General features: G+C 42.5%; 1 protein-coding gene across 10 annotated transcripts in view; it reads left to right on the top strand.

Moving 5' to 3' along the window:
- SGMS1 (sphingomyelin synthase 1) overlaps window positions 1-16,309 on the top strand; it is a 308,323-nt gene that overhangs the window by 99,290 nt on the left and 192,724 nt on the right. For all 10 annotated transcript variants that reach the window (XR_014825457.1, XR_014825458.1, XM_084992498.1 and 7 more), the window contains one exon: window positions 6,179-6,261. The gene's annotated coding sequence lies outside the window, so the exon portion shown is untranslated. The remainder of the gene's footprint in view (window positions 1-6,178; window positions 6,262-16,309) is intronic.

Raw genomic sequence — 16,309 nt, 5'->3', positions numbered from 1 at the left:
AACTCCTGAGAGGCTCAGAATCTGCATCTATAAAACTGGAATCATTTGGTGAACCTCTGAGTGGTTTTGAAGATGGAGTAACATCTGTGAAGTGCCTGTGGTGGGGCTGTGCACAGTAGCCTGTCTTAGCTCTTAAAATGGAAGATTTTTTTATTCCCTAGCATTTTGAAACACAGGTTTTAATATTTTCAGGTTACAATAGTTCACGTATATTAATAACAAATCCATAGTATATTTCAGATACTGTAGCTTACATTCTTTTTGGTCTCTAGACTGGTATTGTCTCCTTGGTGGTTTTTTCATACAGCTTGAGACTGAGTCTTAAAGCAAATCATCAATTAATTAATTATTTACTGTATTATTTTACTCATATAGTCCTTCGTGCCAAGAACAGGGACTAAGTTCTTTACATAAATTATCTCATTTAATCCTTATAGTGAAGACAGTGAAGGACAGAGAAAGGTCAGGTAATTGGTTCAAGGCCATATTTGAGGGCCTGTGCCTGAAACCTAGGCATGTCTGACTTCTAAGCCTAGGTTCTGAGCGCCCCTCTTTCCCTTTGGCTTGTGTTGAATTACGGAGAAGATGGCCCTTAGGAGTGGCAGACACCAGTGTTTTGCGCACAGCTTTCAGTCTGGGTTGGTACCATGTGCTTGAACACATCATTCTGTAGTTAAAGGACTCGTGCTCTATGCTGGGTGTAGCAATGGCACAGCTCACTCCTGGGCACTGCGCTTTATTTGATGTTCCTGCAGGGCCCTTGCTAGAGTCTGTCCTCCCTCTGGTTCTTATTGGTCAAGTCTCAGAGGAGACAGTTTATCAAGTGCTTAAGGGCCCAAGACTCTGAAGTCGGATAGCCTGGAGTTGAATCCTGGCTCTGTCAATACAGGCCGCGTGAGCTAGAGTAAGTTACTGATCATCTCTGTGCCTCAGTTTTTCATCCATAAGTTGGGGATAATAAGTAGCATTTACTTTAAAGAGTTGTGAGGATTAAAAGAGCGCGCGCGCACACACACACACACACACACACACACACACGCACGCACACACACACAGTGCTTGGAGTGTTTAGAACAGTGCCTGGCACATAGTAAGTATTCTGCAGTGTTTGTGGTTAGTAACAAGGCAGTTATGTTGTTTGTGCATAGCTATGGGCCATGTCATTTTTGTCTTCATGTTCTCCCCAGGGCCGGCCCCAGTGCTCTATACACAGTGGGTGCTCCTTAAAAGTCTGTGGGAGTGGATGGATATGGTGGGAGGAATGGCTGAACATGTAAGTGGTTCCTGCTCACCCTGAAGTTGTGTTTGCCTCATTGACATAAACTCTCTATCTTGACTTTAATAGAATCAGAGGCTGAATACCTAGAAGAAGTGGACCCAGGTGAGGTTAAAATTATTTGTCCATCATAATAGCTAACACTTGCTGAGTGCCTACTATGGGGTAGGCCCAGGCTAAATATTTTATGATTAACTTACAGAGTCTTTCCAAGAGCCTGAGAAGCAGGCATTATCCTATTTACAAATAGTAACTTTCATTAGCATTTGTCTTATCCCTGTAGGTAAGAGGTGGGACTTGGATGAGGGGAGGCTGTGTGAAGCCCGTAGCACAAGCAGAGCTGTGCTTCTCTCTCAAGTCTCCCTGAGCAACTTTTAGTCTATAGTAAGGCGCTTAGGAGGCAGTTGCATTGTCTGTTATTATTGCAGCTTCCCTGATGCAGAATCAGGAACATCAAGACTACTTGAATGCAAATATGCGGGCTCCAAACATTGGTAATGATCATTGCAGTCGTGTCACAGGTATACAGACTACCTATTCCTTTGTTAAAGATGTTTACTTTGGGGAAAGTCTTCATATTAAAGCTAAAATTTTCATGCTTTATTTAGAGTAGAACTGTTTTCTCTGTGCTGTCTTTGGTAGAAATGGAAAAAAGCTGTCCATTACTCTCAGCAGGGTTGTGCTTGAAATGATATGAAATGGTGGTGTTTTCTCTTGCCTGGGTTAAACTTACCCTGTGGGTTTCATACTTTTTATCCCCTGTGGGTTTCATCTACTTGGTCCTTTTCCTTTTTTTTTTTTTTTTCCTCCCCAGGTTTCCCCAGAAGTGAAGAGCCCAGCACTGGTCACTCTGACCCTGGGGGATATTTATTATGACCGGAGGTTATCCATCCTCCTTCACGGTCAGGGTCTGTGGGAGGTGATGGGTGGTACCGAAACCCTCACCTTCTCTGCTTTACTCTTTGTGAGACCATCACTGTGACAACTGGGAGGCAGCCTGTCATCGGGGTCTTGTGCATACCTCCGTTGTTAGGGCCCCAGCTCCACAGTTTGGAGCTAGAAATGGACATACTGGGTTGGTGACCTACGGGACCCATATGGACCACAACAGGTTTTTTTTGTTTGTTTTTTTGTTTTTTTGCTTTTTAGGGCTGCACCTGCAGCAGTTGGAAGTTCCCAGGCTAGGAGTTGAATCGGAGCTACAGCTGCTGACCTATGCCAGAGCCACAACAACTTGGGATCCGAGCTGCATCTGCGACCTACATCACAGCTCGCGGCAACACTGGATCCTTAACCCACTGATCAAAGCCAGGGCTCGAACCTGCATCCTCATGTATCCTAATCAGGTTTGTTAACCACTGAGCCACAAAGGGAACTCCTATAACAGGATTTTTGCCTGTCCCCAAATCCTCTCTCAGTTTGTGTGGGAGCTAACATGTTACTCCTCAGAGAGCTTTGATCCTCTTGATTGTAAAGCATATGAACTTCTTGATGATGGGATTGATTTAATTATGCAGATATTCCAGATTCTTCCCTCAGAGAAGTCCTTTTAATCTTTGATTTTATACACCTTTTCTGTTCATTTCTAGTAAGAACACCTGTCCCCTGTCCCCCATTACTGTTAAACACTTTTTGCTTGAGCCATGTGTGTATTCCTGGATTCTTAGAAATTGCTGGTCCCCTGTCTTGAGGAAATATTTTGTTCTTTCTTATGAGTATCACAGTTACGAGTACCTTTATGGCATTCTTGTCTGAAGGATTCTGATGGGTTTTCCATATGTTTTTTTCCTTACCCTTTTAGTGTTGTCATGGGGCCGTTGTTAGTTACCATTCTGAACCTTTCCCCGGAAACACCAGTTGTACTGTCAGTTTTTCAGTTAAGGAAGTTCCCTTGTGGAGCAACAGGGTTAAGAATCTGGTGTTGCCACAGCCGTGGTGCAGGTTACAACTGCAGCATGGGTTCTATTCCTGGTCCGGAAACTTTCACACTGTGGATGCGCCCTCCCCCCTTTTTTTCAGTTAAATATGTTAAGTGCTGTTTTTGGAAAGCCTGTAAGCTCTTTGGTTCCACCACTCACCATCTGTGTGACTTGGGGGGCGGGCTGCTGACCTTGTCTACCTATTGGCTTATCTGCAAAGTAGACTGAAGGCAGCTCCTACTATATAGAATAGGTGTGAGCACTGGGGGAAGTAGCGTATGCTAAGTGCCCCTAGGGCCCAGCACTTTGTGATAAGCCTCTGTAAACCTTATTAACACTCATTATAAGGGTGAGCACAGGCTCTGTGAGGATACTATGGTTGAGGCACTAACCCAGCTTTGGATGATGATGATAACGTATTTCCCAGAGGTTGTCAAGCCTACATGACTTAGTTAAGAGAAGAAACGGAGGAAGGGGTGTATCATGAAGGGGACATGGCTGCATGGTTTTCACTAGTGATGGGGCCGAACTTAGGGGGTGCAGTGGAAAGAGGAACAGGGAGCAGACCATGGGGGTCTTGTTTTGGGAAGCCCAGGGCCTCTGACTGTATTCCTAGGAAAGGAACTTGTACTTGATGAGAGTGCTGGGCACATGCTGACTGGAGGAAACAGAGTCAGTAGGGGCCACTTGGAGAGCTGAGACCCGAGAAGATTGGTCGGTCTGGGAGCCCCTCTAGGATGGGGAGTGCTGGATGGTGAGGCGAGCAAATGGACAGGTAAATGCCGTGTTTACATTAGATGACCGCCTTTAAGTTCTAGAGCCTCTAAAGTAGTACCAAAGAAAGATGCAACTTCCAAGCATTGATGCCCTTTGAGAAAATGAATTAGCAGGGCTACAGTGTGCACATCTAATGTGGAGGAAATCTGCTCAAGAAGTAGAAAGAGGTTGTCCCACACTCTGGCTGGCATGCTGTGTTCGTGTGTGTGTGTGTGTGTGTGTGTGTGTGTGTGTATGTGTGTGTTCCCACGCATGTGGTGCAAATGTGCTGGCTTGTCTAAGGAAAGACCTATTTTCCAGTTTCCTGTGATGACAGACTCCTCTTTTCTTCCAATATGTGAGGTGAAAATACTGTTCTTGTTTGCCAGTTTCCTTTTGATTAACTTTCTATCTGGGGTTGTGAGTTTTCTTTTGGACAATTTTTTAAAAATTATTTTCTCACCAGTGGTTGGAAGTAGAAATGGAAATATGCCAGAAAATGATTTATATGAAAAGGAGTCTTCTTCCCACCTCTAAGTACATGCATGTAAACAAGAAACTTATATAAAGAGTAGCAACTAAATTTTGTTTGGCTAGACTGCTGTGTTTTATTATGCCGTTTGGAGGGAGAGTTATGGAAATAAAGGGAAATACATGTCAGTGATAGCCAGTTGGCTATCTGAAGTGAGTATCTGCTTTCTGGAAGGACTAGAGACATTTTCCTGTCATTTGGTTTAGAATGCTCAACTGCTCAGGAGTGCTTCTCTTGCCACAGTGCTACAATAAAAGTAAATACATACATTTTTAAGAATTAGATTTTTAGAAAGAGAGTTTCTTTGAAATGTTTAAATAAAGAGCATTTGTTATATGCTGCAAGGGTTTGATTATGAACACTTCGCAACAGTGTCCCTGAGCAGCCCCATGCCCTTCAAGCATCGCTTAATGTTGAAGGCATGAGGAGGAATAGAGAATAGAGTTCCCACTGTGGCTGAGTGGGTTAAGCAGCCAGTGTAGTGTCCATGAGGATGTGGGTTTGATCCCTGGCCTTGCTCAGGGGGTTAAGGATCTGGTGTTGCTGCAATCTGCGGTGTAGGTTGCAGATGTGGCTCGGATCCCTCATTTTGCTGGCTGTGGCATAGGCTGGCAGCTGCAGCTCCAACCTAACCTCTAGCCTAGGAACTTCCATGTGCTGCAGGTGTGGCCCTAAAAAGAAAAAAAAAAAAAAAAAGCAGTAGGTAATTGGTGCTTTACTTGCCCTCCTCTGGTAAATTAGAAAACCGGACAACACATGAGCCAGTTGGCTGTCCAGCCAGGACTTTGACCCTTGAGAGAAGAGTCTCCCAGGAGGTGAGACCCACATTTGCTCTAGTTTTCTGTTGGAGCACGTTCCCTGCCCTCGTACCAGGAGGGAGATAGCCTGGCAGAGCATGGTGGCCTCCAGAGTTCAGGGCTGCTGAAAAGGCTGGGATTTGTATGGTGGGGTCCTGGGGAGGAGGGAGCCATGGGAGATGTGTACACATACAGCCTGGGAGAGTTAGCAGCAGCTGTTCCCAGGCTGGGCAGGGAGGGAGACAGCCCAGCAGTTATAACTATGACTTAAAGAAGATATCTGAAAAAGATACATGTGTTTCTTAAGTATCCTGGTGTGGGTTTTCTACTCTTTGGGTTGTCTCTGTTAAATAAGCATTTAATCCAGTGGCAGTATTTGTCACTCAGCAGGCAAAACCATTTCTATATCTATTGGTTAAGAACATAACTTTAGTGTAAGAAGAAATAATACTGCTTTTCAAATTGAAACCACCATATCATTTGATTCCGGGAAAGTGTTTGGAATGAGGAGTCATAGAAATGGTTCTAATTCCTCCTCTGAAACTTGCTGGCTGAATGGTCACTGGAAAGTTCCCTAACCTTTGGGAAATTCGGCTGCTGCATTTTAAAATAATTCTTGCCTTGTCTCAGTATCTTACAGCTCAAAAGAGAAAATGCATGTGAAAGCTCTTTGTACATAATAATGATTTCTTCTGTAAACATTAAATTACTGGTAACAGTTTTGATTAGGATGAAAATTGGCTTAGACCAAGGTAATTGGGGGCCTAAAGGCTAATTCAGGTGGCCCTTTTTCCTCTTAAATGTCAGGATTTATTATACAAGAGAGTGTCTTTCTCCTTGGGCCTTTTTGGTTTCTTCTGGTTGTCTCCTTTCTAATTTCTTCCCTTTATTATTCCAGGCAGAACTTCGGGGACTGAAGGAGGGGTGGATTCTCTGAATCTGAAGAACAGTGAAGTAGGAGATGCAGAGAATATGTAACATGTAAGTCAAACCCAGGGTTTTATCTGTTCTCAAACTTCTCGCGGATCTGATGTTCCTCAGAATGGCTCCTGCTTTGCTCTGAGACTGAGCGTGAGGCCCTGATGGATGGGGGCATCTTTAACATATGCCAGCCCAAGCCAGCCAAGGAAAGGCCGTCACGGTTTGGGGAGGGAAGGAAAAAGGAATGGACTGGCTTCCTCCGTGGAGGAGGAAGGCATCGTAGGTCAGGGTGGGAGAAATGTGTAAAACAAAGGGCACCGGAAATAGTGTCCTGAGTGGCTGGGAATGACGAAAAAGGGTCTGAAGTGACATAAACCAGGGAGGAAGGCTCCCAGGAGGCCCGGGAGGGTCATTTCCTTTAATCTGGAATTGCTTTTGATTGAGGCGCTTTGTCCCGGAAGATGACAGTTTCCAGGTCTGCCCCCTCCTTCACTGGAGTTGAAGAGTCTAGGCCAGTGCTTCTCAGAGAATCAGTCTGAGGGGAGATTAAGAGCTTGCCCTACACTGCAGACCTGGAAACTTCTTCACTGAGAAAGTCTTGCTACCAAAAGTAAAAATCAGCTGAACTAAACAGTATTCTTAGTGTCCATAGCTAATTTCCATTCTGACACATAATTCCTATGTCCATGTATGTATTCAAATAAGATATTGCCTACTTTTGCTCATTTTTAAGCTTCCTAAGAATAATATTTGCATGTAAAACTCTGTAGCTTTCATTTTCACACTCAGTTATGTTGTTGAGTTTCATTCGTTACATGTAATGGTAGTAAATTAATTTTTATTATTAAACAAAACTCTGTTCTGAATATCCATCACAGTTTATCTGTTGCTCTACTTCCCTCCAACATTTGGTATTTTTCTTGCCATTCTAGTGACTATAAAATAGTATGTCATTTTGGTCTCAAATTTGCTTTTTCCTAAGTAATGGTGAAATTAAGTTTCTTTATTTTATTTTATTTTATTTTTTAAATGTCCTTTGGAGAGCAGAGTTTGTGGCTTTCATGTAAAGAAAATTTTCAATCCCTTCTTCCATGACTAGTGTGGTTTTGTTTGTTTCTGTTTTCTTGTTTTGTTTTTTGAAATAAGTCTAAAAATCTTTCTCTCTCTCTCTTTCTTTCTTTTTTTTTTTTTTTTTTTTTTTTGCTTTTTAGGGCCACACCCACAGCATATGGAAGTTCCTAGGCTAGGGGTCAAATCAGAGCTATAGCTGCCAGCCTATGCCATAGCCACAGCAACTCTGGGTCCGAGCTGTGTCTGCGACCTACACCACAGCTCACAGCAGTGCCAGATCCCCAACTCCCAGTGAGCCAGGGATTGAACCTACATCCTTTTGGATATTAGTCAGATTCATTTCTACTGCACTACAACAGGAACTCCTAAAAATCTCTTTTAACTGTCTTGTGGTTTCATTGCTAATCTTCAGTCTTCTCTATTGAAGTTTTGTTGATTTGTATTCTCTTTCAATTTTTTTCTCTACTCATTTGGAAATTATGTATTTTATTTCCATTCTTCTAATGATTACCCTGAAAATACACTGTGTACATTCAGTCGTTTTTGAAATCAATCAGTAGTTAAGGTACTCTGATCCCTTCCAGAATAATACAAAACTCATGTAATGAATACTGTCTCCTTCTGTACTTACGTGTTCTTTTCAGTCAGTTCTGCTGCGTTTCACCATACAAATTAGACAATTTTTATTATTATTTAGAGATAGTATTTTTTTTTTTCTTTTTTGTCTTTCTGTCTTTTTAGGGCTGCACCCGTGGCACGTGGAGGTTCCCAGGCTAGGGATCCAGTTGGAGCTGCAGCCTCCAGCCCATGCCAGGGCCATAGCAATGCGGGATCTGAGCCACTTCTGTGACCTACACCACAGCTCACGGCAATACCAGATCCTTAACCCACTGAGCGGGGCCAGGGATAGAACCCGTGTCCTCACGGACGCCAGTCAGGTTTGTTAACTGCTGAGCCACATGGGAACTCTGTATTTGTTTAACTTTATAGGTTTATTGTGTTTTGCTTCTTTTCCCTTCTTCTATCCTTTGCCTTTTTCCTCTGATGAGATTTGCCTTCATCAGAAGTTTCTTTCTTGGAATCTTTTGGTGGTAGCTTCTCTCAATTTTGATTTATTTGAGAATGTCTTTATTTCACTCTCAGAGTTCTTAGTGAACAGCAGTTTTTCTTCCAGCATTGTGACCATACTGTTCCCTTGTCTTATGGATTTTGTTTTTTCTCTGTTGATTCTATCATTCTTTCACTTATTATTCTTTAGTAGATAATTTGGCTTCTTTTTAGATTGTTTATTTGTCATCGGGGTACTGCAGTTTCACTACAGTCTGTCTGTGTGCTTTTTTGGCCTTACCATGGCATATGGAATTTCCCAGGCTAAGGGTCAAATCAGAGCTGCAGCTGCTGGCCTGTGCCACAGCCACAGCAATGCCTGATCTGAGCCCTGTTTGCAACCTATACCACAGCTCACCGCAACACCAGTTCCTTAACCCACTGAGCAGGGCCAGGGATCAAACTCACATCCACATGGATATTAGTCAGGTTCATAACCCACTGAGCCACAATGGGAACTCCCTCTGTTTTCTCTTTTTAATCCTGTTTATGTTTGTTGTGTTTTATGTATGTGTAGGTTTGTATCATCATAAGCTCTGAAAATTTCTTAGCTATTAATGCTTTGAATAACAACTTTCCTTTATTTTCTCTGTTGTCTCCTTCTGGTTTTGATTAAATGGATGTTAGAAATTCTCTTTTCACATCTTTTAATTCATAATTGATATTTCTTCCTTGTCTTTCTCTGCTTTATTTGGGTAATTTTTTTTTTTTTTTTAGGGCTGCACCCATGGCACACAGAGGTTCCCAGGCTAAGGATCAAATTGAAGCTATAGCTGCTGGCCTATGCCACAGCCATAGCAACACTGGATCCAAGCCATGCCTGCAACCTATACCATAGCTCACGGCAATGCCATATCCCCAACCCACTGAGCAAGGCCAGGGATTGAACCTACAACCTCATGGTTCCTAGCTGGATTCATTCCTGCTGTGCCACAACAGGAACTCCAATTTGGGTAATTTCTTAAGGTTTACTTCCAAACCAGTAATTCTCTCTTTAGCTCTGTTGAATCTTTTATTTAATCTACCCATTGAGTTTTTAATTTCAATTGATTATATTTCTTCATTTCTGAAAGCTCTTTTTCTGTTTCAAATCTATGTGAATATTTTTTGATAGTATCTTTTTCCTTTTAATCCATCTTTCATATCTTTAAACAACACCAAACAGAGCTATTTCATATTCTATCTTTGTTAATGCCGATATCTAAAATCTCTGGTGGTCTAAGTCTGTGTCTGTGGCTTGTTTCCCAGTGTGCATGATCAGTTTTAGTTATGGGCCAATATTTGTTTGATAATTATATCTTGGACTCTTGAGGTCTTACTTGTTGAAATTTGTGTGTATTTGTACTAGGAGGCAGGAAGATGCTGCAGACCCAGGATCATTTTCATTCATTTTGGAAATCCTGGTTTCAGGTTGGGCTTTCCCCACCTGGCTGAAAGCTAAAGGTCTAGATACCCCGTTCGTTTAATTACTGGTCTCTGTTGTTGCCTCCAGGGTGATTTCTGCTTTTGTCTTTGTTAAGCTTTCAGTGCCGTATCCTCTGGGGATTTGTTTCTCTATCGGGAGCTAACCACTGTGTTATTAATTTATTTTATGTATTTTTAATTTATCCTGAATTGAATTATAGCATAGCAGGAGGACCCTACAAATATCTAGTCCACCATAATTCTTATATTAGCAGTGCCAAAGCAATGTTTTAAAGTCAGTTTTCTGTATGTGTCCTTTTTCCATTTTCTTAACTCCTTTAAACTTTACATGGTGTATTTATATCACTGGGGGCCTGGAAAATAATGAAATACTGATATCTTTGAAAGCTAGATAAAGCACATCTGTACTCATATCACATGCTATATATCCTTAGACTTTTGTCTGGGTTCTTTTTCTGGTTGAATGCTTACTTTCTTCAAAGTTGGAAGGAATCACTATTTTAAGAATAACTTATAGAACAGAGTCCTAATCTACTTTCTGTTACAGTGTCATTTTTCTTTCCAGTCAGAATCCTAGATATGTAGATCTCTGCCTCCAGATGCCTTTTCTTCCTCATGTGGTACAGAAAATGGATATTTTCTGTTGTGAATTAGAAGCATCATCTCTATAAACTCTGTGGCCTTACATTCCACGTCCCCTTAATGGACATAGAAAGCAGCTTGTAGTTTTGGTCTATAAAATGTTAAGTTGCCTTGTGCTTTGGCTCATGAAAAAATGTTTTCTTTCAAAATGAATGTTGACTGAGGATGCTGATTTAATAGTTCTTTCTTCATTCTGCAGGAAAAATCACCACCTCTAGGCAACCATACCTTCTCAAAGGCCCCACAGATCTAACAGGGGTGTGTGGATTAGGATTTAGTGATGAAGGTGGTATGTTAGGCATGTTTCTAATCTGCAAAATCTTTGTGCTCTGTAGGTTACAGGTTGGATTTTTGTAATACTGATGTAGTCAGAAAAGGCAGGCACGGAAAACATTTCCGGGGAAATGCTGAGCTCTGTGACTGAAGATTCTCTGAGGGTCTGACTGCCTCTTTTTGGATCCATCCTTTCACTTGGAAAATATAAGTACCAGATAATTCTTTGGCTTTTCCTCCCTTGGGCAACAAATTCTCCTCTTCCTCTGTGTTCTCATGTGCTTGGGTTATTGTTGGCTTTTAGTTCGGGTATTCCTACCAGTTTGGTTTGGTTAGCTGAGCAGTCCAAAAGCTTCACCTGGAGAGCTGGAAAGAGAGGAAGTAGAACTAACTGGAGAAGTTCACCAGGGATGGCTGGCACTCCCCGAGGGGCCCTCCCTGGCCTTCTGGGCCGGGGAACTGTCATTCACAGGTGCACGGGGTTTGGGGCTAAAGGGAATCTGATTTCCACTGCTCCCAGTTCTGTTGGCCTGGGCCAGGCAGTTTTTTTGATAGAGCAGGAACTGGCCTTTGAGCCGCCCGGATCTCCTCTTTTACTGTAAAGAGTTGTCTCTTTGAAGGTTGAGATTTGGATTTTGAGCATGGTTGTAACACGGTTCTCCTGCGTGCAGTTTCCTTCCTGCTGCAGGATTGTGGCTCTCATCAAGATGATGCAGAGAGATAGCCCAAGAATGTGGTCTTTCGGGTGTCCTTTTCCATCACGGTGTCAAAACTGAGGCTTGACAGGCTTGTCAAGACTAGCGACCATAAATCTGAGTTAGGTCACCAGGCCCCCGTCATATGACCCAGGGCCAAGCTTTGTTTCATGTGCTCCCTGTGTCTCACAGGGCTTGCTTCTCAGGCCTTGCTCCTGAGGTGCACCTCTGGACCAAAAACCGCTGCTCACATCGCTCTGACTTGGCACTGAAATACTTGGGCATTTACAGCTTCTTCCTCCTTTCTCACACAGCATAATGAATTTATGTATTTCTAAAGGTTTTGAAAAGTAGGATTATTTTAGACACTTTTTCCTGATCCTGTCCTCCTGACTGCTCACCAGAGTCACGTCTGAATGCTTCTTGTCATGTCCTTTATTTGATGCCTGCAAAAATATCCACGAGGTAATTTTTGTTGGCCTTTGCCTCAGTCAAGGGTGTGGCACAGGGGGAGCCGGACGACCTGGCTTCAAGTTGAATGTCTACTCACACAGTCTGTGTGACTTTGGTTAATTACTTAGTTCTTCTGTGTTTTAGTTTTCCCACCTAATCTGTTCATATGCTGTACCAGTGGTTCTCCAATGTTTTGGTTTAAGGACCCAAACTCTTAAAAATGATTGAGAGCCCCAAAGAGTTTTGATTATGAGTTATATCTAGCCTTTTGTGGTGGGTAGAGAAGTAGCCCCCAAAGATGTCTGTATCCTGCTCCCCAGAAACGATGCCTATTTTACTTTCCGTGGTGTAAGAGACCACAGATGTGATTACATTGAGGATCTTGAGATGGGGGGTTTATCCTGGATAATCCAGGTGGGCTCAGTGTAATCAAGTGTCCTTATGGGGGGGGGGGGTGTCAGAGTCAGAGACAGAAGCAGAGGTTGAAGTGATGCCATTGCTGGGAGGCGACCATGAGCCAAGGAGAGCAGGTGGCCTTGGGGACACAATCTACCCTGGCTTCAGGAGGAACTCAGCCCTGCCAACACCTTCATTTTAGCCCTAGAAGACCAGCTTTTAGACTTCTGACCTCCAGCACTATAATCTGTGTCATTTTACGCTACCCATTTGTAGTAATTTGTTACAGCAGCAGTAGGAAACTCAATACAAATATTTTCTGTGTTAGAAATTGAAAGCAAGAAAATTTTAAAACATTAATTCATTTTAAAAAAGTAAATGATGGAGTTTGTGGCTCTGCAGTAACAAACCTGACTAGTATCTGTGAGGATGCAGGTTCAATCCCTGGCCTCACTCAGTGGGTTAAGGATCCGACACTAGCTGTGGTGTAGGTCACAGATGTGGCTTGGATCTGGCATTGCTTTGGCTGTGGTGTAGGCTGGCCGTTGCAGCTCCGATTTGATTCCTAGCCTGGGAACTTCCATATGCTGCAGGTGCAGCTCTTAAAAACAACAACAACAACAAAATAGTACATAACAGGTTAGCATAAATTGCTTTTGGTCGGGGGATAACTATTTTCCAACTTTTAGTGAGAAGACTACTGTCATAGCTACACATTTGTATAGATCTCTTTTAATATCTAGCTTGATAGAAAGATTCTCAAATCAGCTTCTGCATTCAGTCTGTTGTGGCATCATGTGTCACATAACCTCTGAAAAATTTCCCTGAATCCTCAGAGAAGGAGCATTAAAAAGGTAAATACCAGAGTTCCCATTGTGGCTGAGTGGGCTAAAAACCTAACATAGTGTCTGTGAGGATTTGGGTTCAACCATTGGCCTCCCTCAGTGGGTTAAGAGTCTGGCATTGCCATGAGCTGTGATGTAGGTTGCAGATGTGGCTCGGATCTGGCATGACTGTGGCTGTAGCTGTGGTGTAGGCCAGTGGCCACAGCTCCGATTCAACCCCTAGCCTGGGAACTTCCATATGCTTGATGTACAGCCCTGAAAAGGGGAGAAAAAAAAAATACCATTTTGGAGTTATTATAAAAATAGTTTTGGTCTTATGGATTATCTAAAAGATAGGATTCTCAGGGGTCTCTAGACCCCACTTTGAGAACTGCTGGTTTAAAACATAGCCACGTGGCCACACCTAGCAACAAAAGAGTCTGAGAATTGCGGTTCTTATTCTAGGTGTCAGGTTAAAAAAGTCGAGGTTTTATTATTAAGGAAGAAAGGGAGAATGGATATTAAGGGATATTTAGAAATTTAAAATTCTTATATAAAGGGAGTTCCCATCGTGGCGCAGTGGTTAACGAATCCGACTAGGAACCATGAGGTTGTGGGTTCGGTCCCTGCCCTTGCTCAGTGGGTTAACGATCCGGCGTTGCCATGAGCTGTGGTGTAGGTTGCAGACGCGGCTCGGATCCCGCGTGGCTGTGGCTCTGGCGCAGGCCGGTGGCTACAGCTCCGATTCGACCCCTAGCCTGGGAACCTCCATATGCCGCGGGAGCGGCCCAAGAAATAACAACAACAACAAAGACAAAAAAAAAAAAAAAAATAAATAAAATAAAATTCTTATATAAAGTATAAAATTCTTATGTAAATAAACTTTATATAGTATGATACCCATGGTAGGCAGACAATCACCAAAATGTTTGTTTCCCTCCTCCTTGTCCTCATACTAGCTGGAAAGAGGGGCATTTTGCTTAGACAGCATCCTTTAGAAATACCTCTGATGGAACACAATGGCATGTAGGTGGAGTCATAATTGCAGAGAATTGCATTTTTAGCATTTGTGGATTAATTATATGAAGTATCTTTTGTTTGGTGCTCACAGGCAGCTTTTTGATGTCTCGTGTGGATCTTTTAAGCTTAACAATGTGCTTCCTTTCCTTGGGGTAGGAGGACAGTTGGAAGTGAAGTGTGATTTCAGCCCAGCTTTGATTCATAGTTGTTCTTCCTGGATTTGAAACTACAAGGGGAGTGACATTTCCTCTTGGTCACTTTGTAAATAGTTCCTCCTTCCCCCTGGCAGCATCCTGTTGCTGAAGAATAACCCCATTCCAGTTTCTGATGTTCAAGGACGATTGGGAATATTTGTGCGAAGTAGCTTATAGTTTAAAAAAATGTATGGAGATATAAGAAAACAGTTTGGGCTTAAGAGGCATAATTTTGAGCTTAATATAAAGCTTAATATTGATCTCATTAATTGATGATATGTGTTTAATGCATTCTTAGTGCTACCCTCTTCTTTAAATCGATTATTGTAATACCTTTTGCGTGAAGGAGGATATTTTAACATCTTTGTATGGGTATTTCAGCCTCTAGGGTGAGAGAAGCCTTTGTGTCTTGCACACCTAGATTGTCTATTTCCTGACTGAACTGATTGGAAAGGAATTTGGGTTTGGGATGGGGAGGAGGTGGTAGAGAAGAAGCAGGGAAGGTAAATTTAGAGCCTCCAGCACTTGGGCAAAATGGGTACCTGGTTGAGAGGCACACTGGGCTGGGTCCTGTGGACAGAAATGTTGCCTGACATCCAAGTAAACAAAGGAAATTGTGGCCATAAAGCCATCAGCCACTGACTGCAGTCTGCCTGGTGTGCACCCTGAGGGGAGCTCAGGATGGAGAAAAACAGGTTGCTAGCCACCAAGCCCTCAGCCACAAAGCCCCCATGGTGCACCCAGAGGGAAATTCAGGATGGAGAAAAAGAGGAAACTGGCCCTAAATAGTTAAGATGCATATCAAAGGAATGATTTCAGTGACCTGGACTCTTGCATCTTCCCATACATAAATTAACCCGAAAAAAAAAAATCTAGTTGAACATCATAAGATGACTGCCAATCACAAAAAAACCAGACATCTCAATATCTGTTTTTTTGTTATTGGCAGTCATCTTATGATGTTCAACCAGATTTTTTTCCCCCTAGTAAAAAAGCCCTCTATCTCACTATCTCATGGCTCCTCCCTTCCCTTTATGGAACAGTTCCTCCTGAGAGGCTCCCATCCCAGGCCATAGTCTCAGTAATGTCCCCACATAAAACGTAATTCTCAACTTTTAGGCTGAACATTTGTTTTCAGTCCACAGTCCCCAGGGAGTCAGGGGGTCCCTACAGTGGTGACCTTTCTGAGCCGGAGTTGAGAAGGGCAGTTTTACTCACTTTGCTCTTTTTCTCAGAGCCCCTGAAAACCACCTTGGGGCTGCCGGTCTCTGTGCTGCCTTGTGGTGCACTGTGTTCCTGGGAATCAGGGACCGTTGTGGTTGAAACCTTGGTTAAAATAGAGAGTAGAAGCAGTTTGTTGTAACTTGTGCTTGTGGGACCAGAGCCATGCCTGTCTAAGCACCCTGCATCTGGGGAGCTCAATGTCTTTACAACTCACATCAAAGTGGCAGTGTATATTACCCATGTGTGAGCATCATAGAAAAATTGTTAAGTAAAACTGATAGGAAGGGTATCCCCATTGGTTTTTATTTTATTTTATTATTATTATGTGAGCATCATAGAAAAATTAAGTGAAACTGATAGGAAGGGTATCCCCATTGGTTTTTATTTTATTTTATTATTATTAAAGTATAGTTGATTTACAATATTTCATCAAGTTCTGTTGTACAACAAAGTGACCCAATCATACACATTTCCTTGTGCTGTACAGTAGGATCCCATTGCCCATCCATTCCAAATGTAATAGTTTGCATCCCCCAAACCCACAAAATGCCCATCCATCCCACTCCCTCCCCTCTTTCCCCCAACCCCAAGTCTGCTCTTCTCGGCCATTATCTGTTTCTGTTTTTTGTTTGATTGTTTGTTATTTTTAGATAGGATCATGTTCCATATTTTAGATTTAACAAATAAGTGATATCATATGGTATTTGTCTTTTTCTTTATGGCTTACTTCACTTAGTATGAGAGTCTTTATATCCATCCATGTTGCTGCAAATGGCATTAGTTT

The sequence above is a fragment of the Sus scrofa genome, chromosome 14, assembly GCF_054392235.1.
Source record: "Sus scrofa isolate SSC_HxYL_T2T_F1_AM1 chromosome 14, Sscrofa_HxYL_maternal_Yorkshire_Landrace_v2.0, whole genome shotgun sequence".
Taxonomy (NCBI): domain Eukaryota; kingdom Metazoa; phylum Chordata; class Mammalia; order Artiodactyla; family Suidae; genus Sus; species Sus scrofa.
The sequence above is the reverse complement of the archived record's forward strand: the minus strand, read 5'-3'. Positions and strand labels throughout refer to the sequence as shown.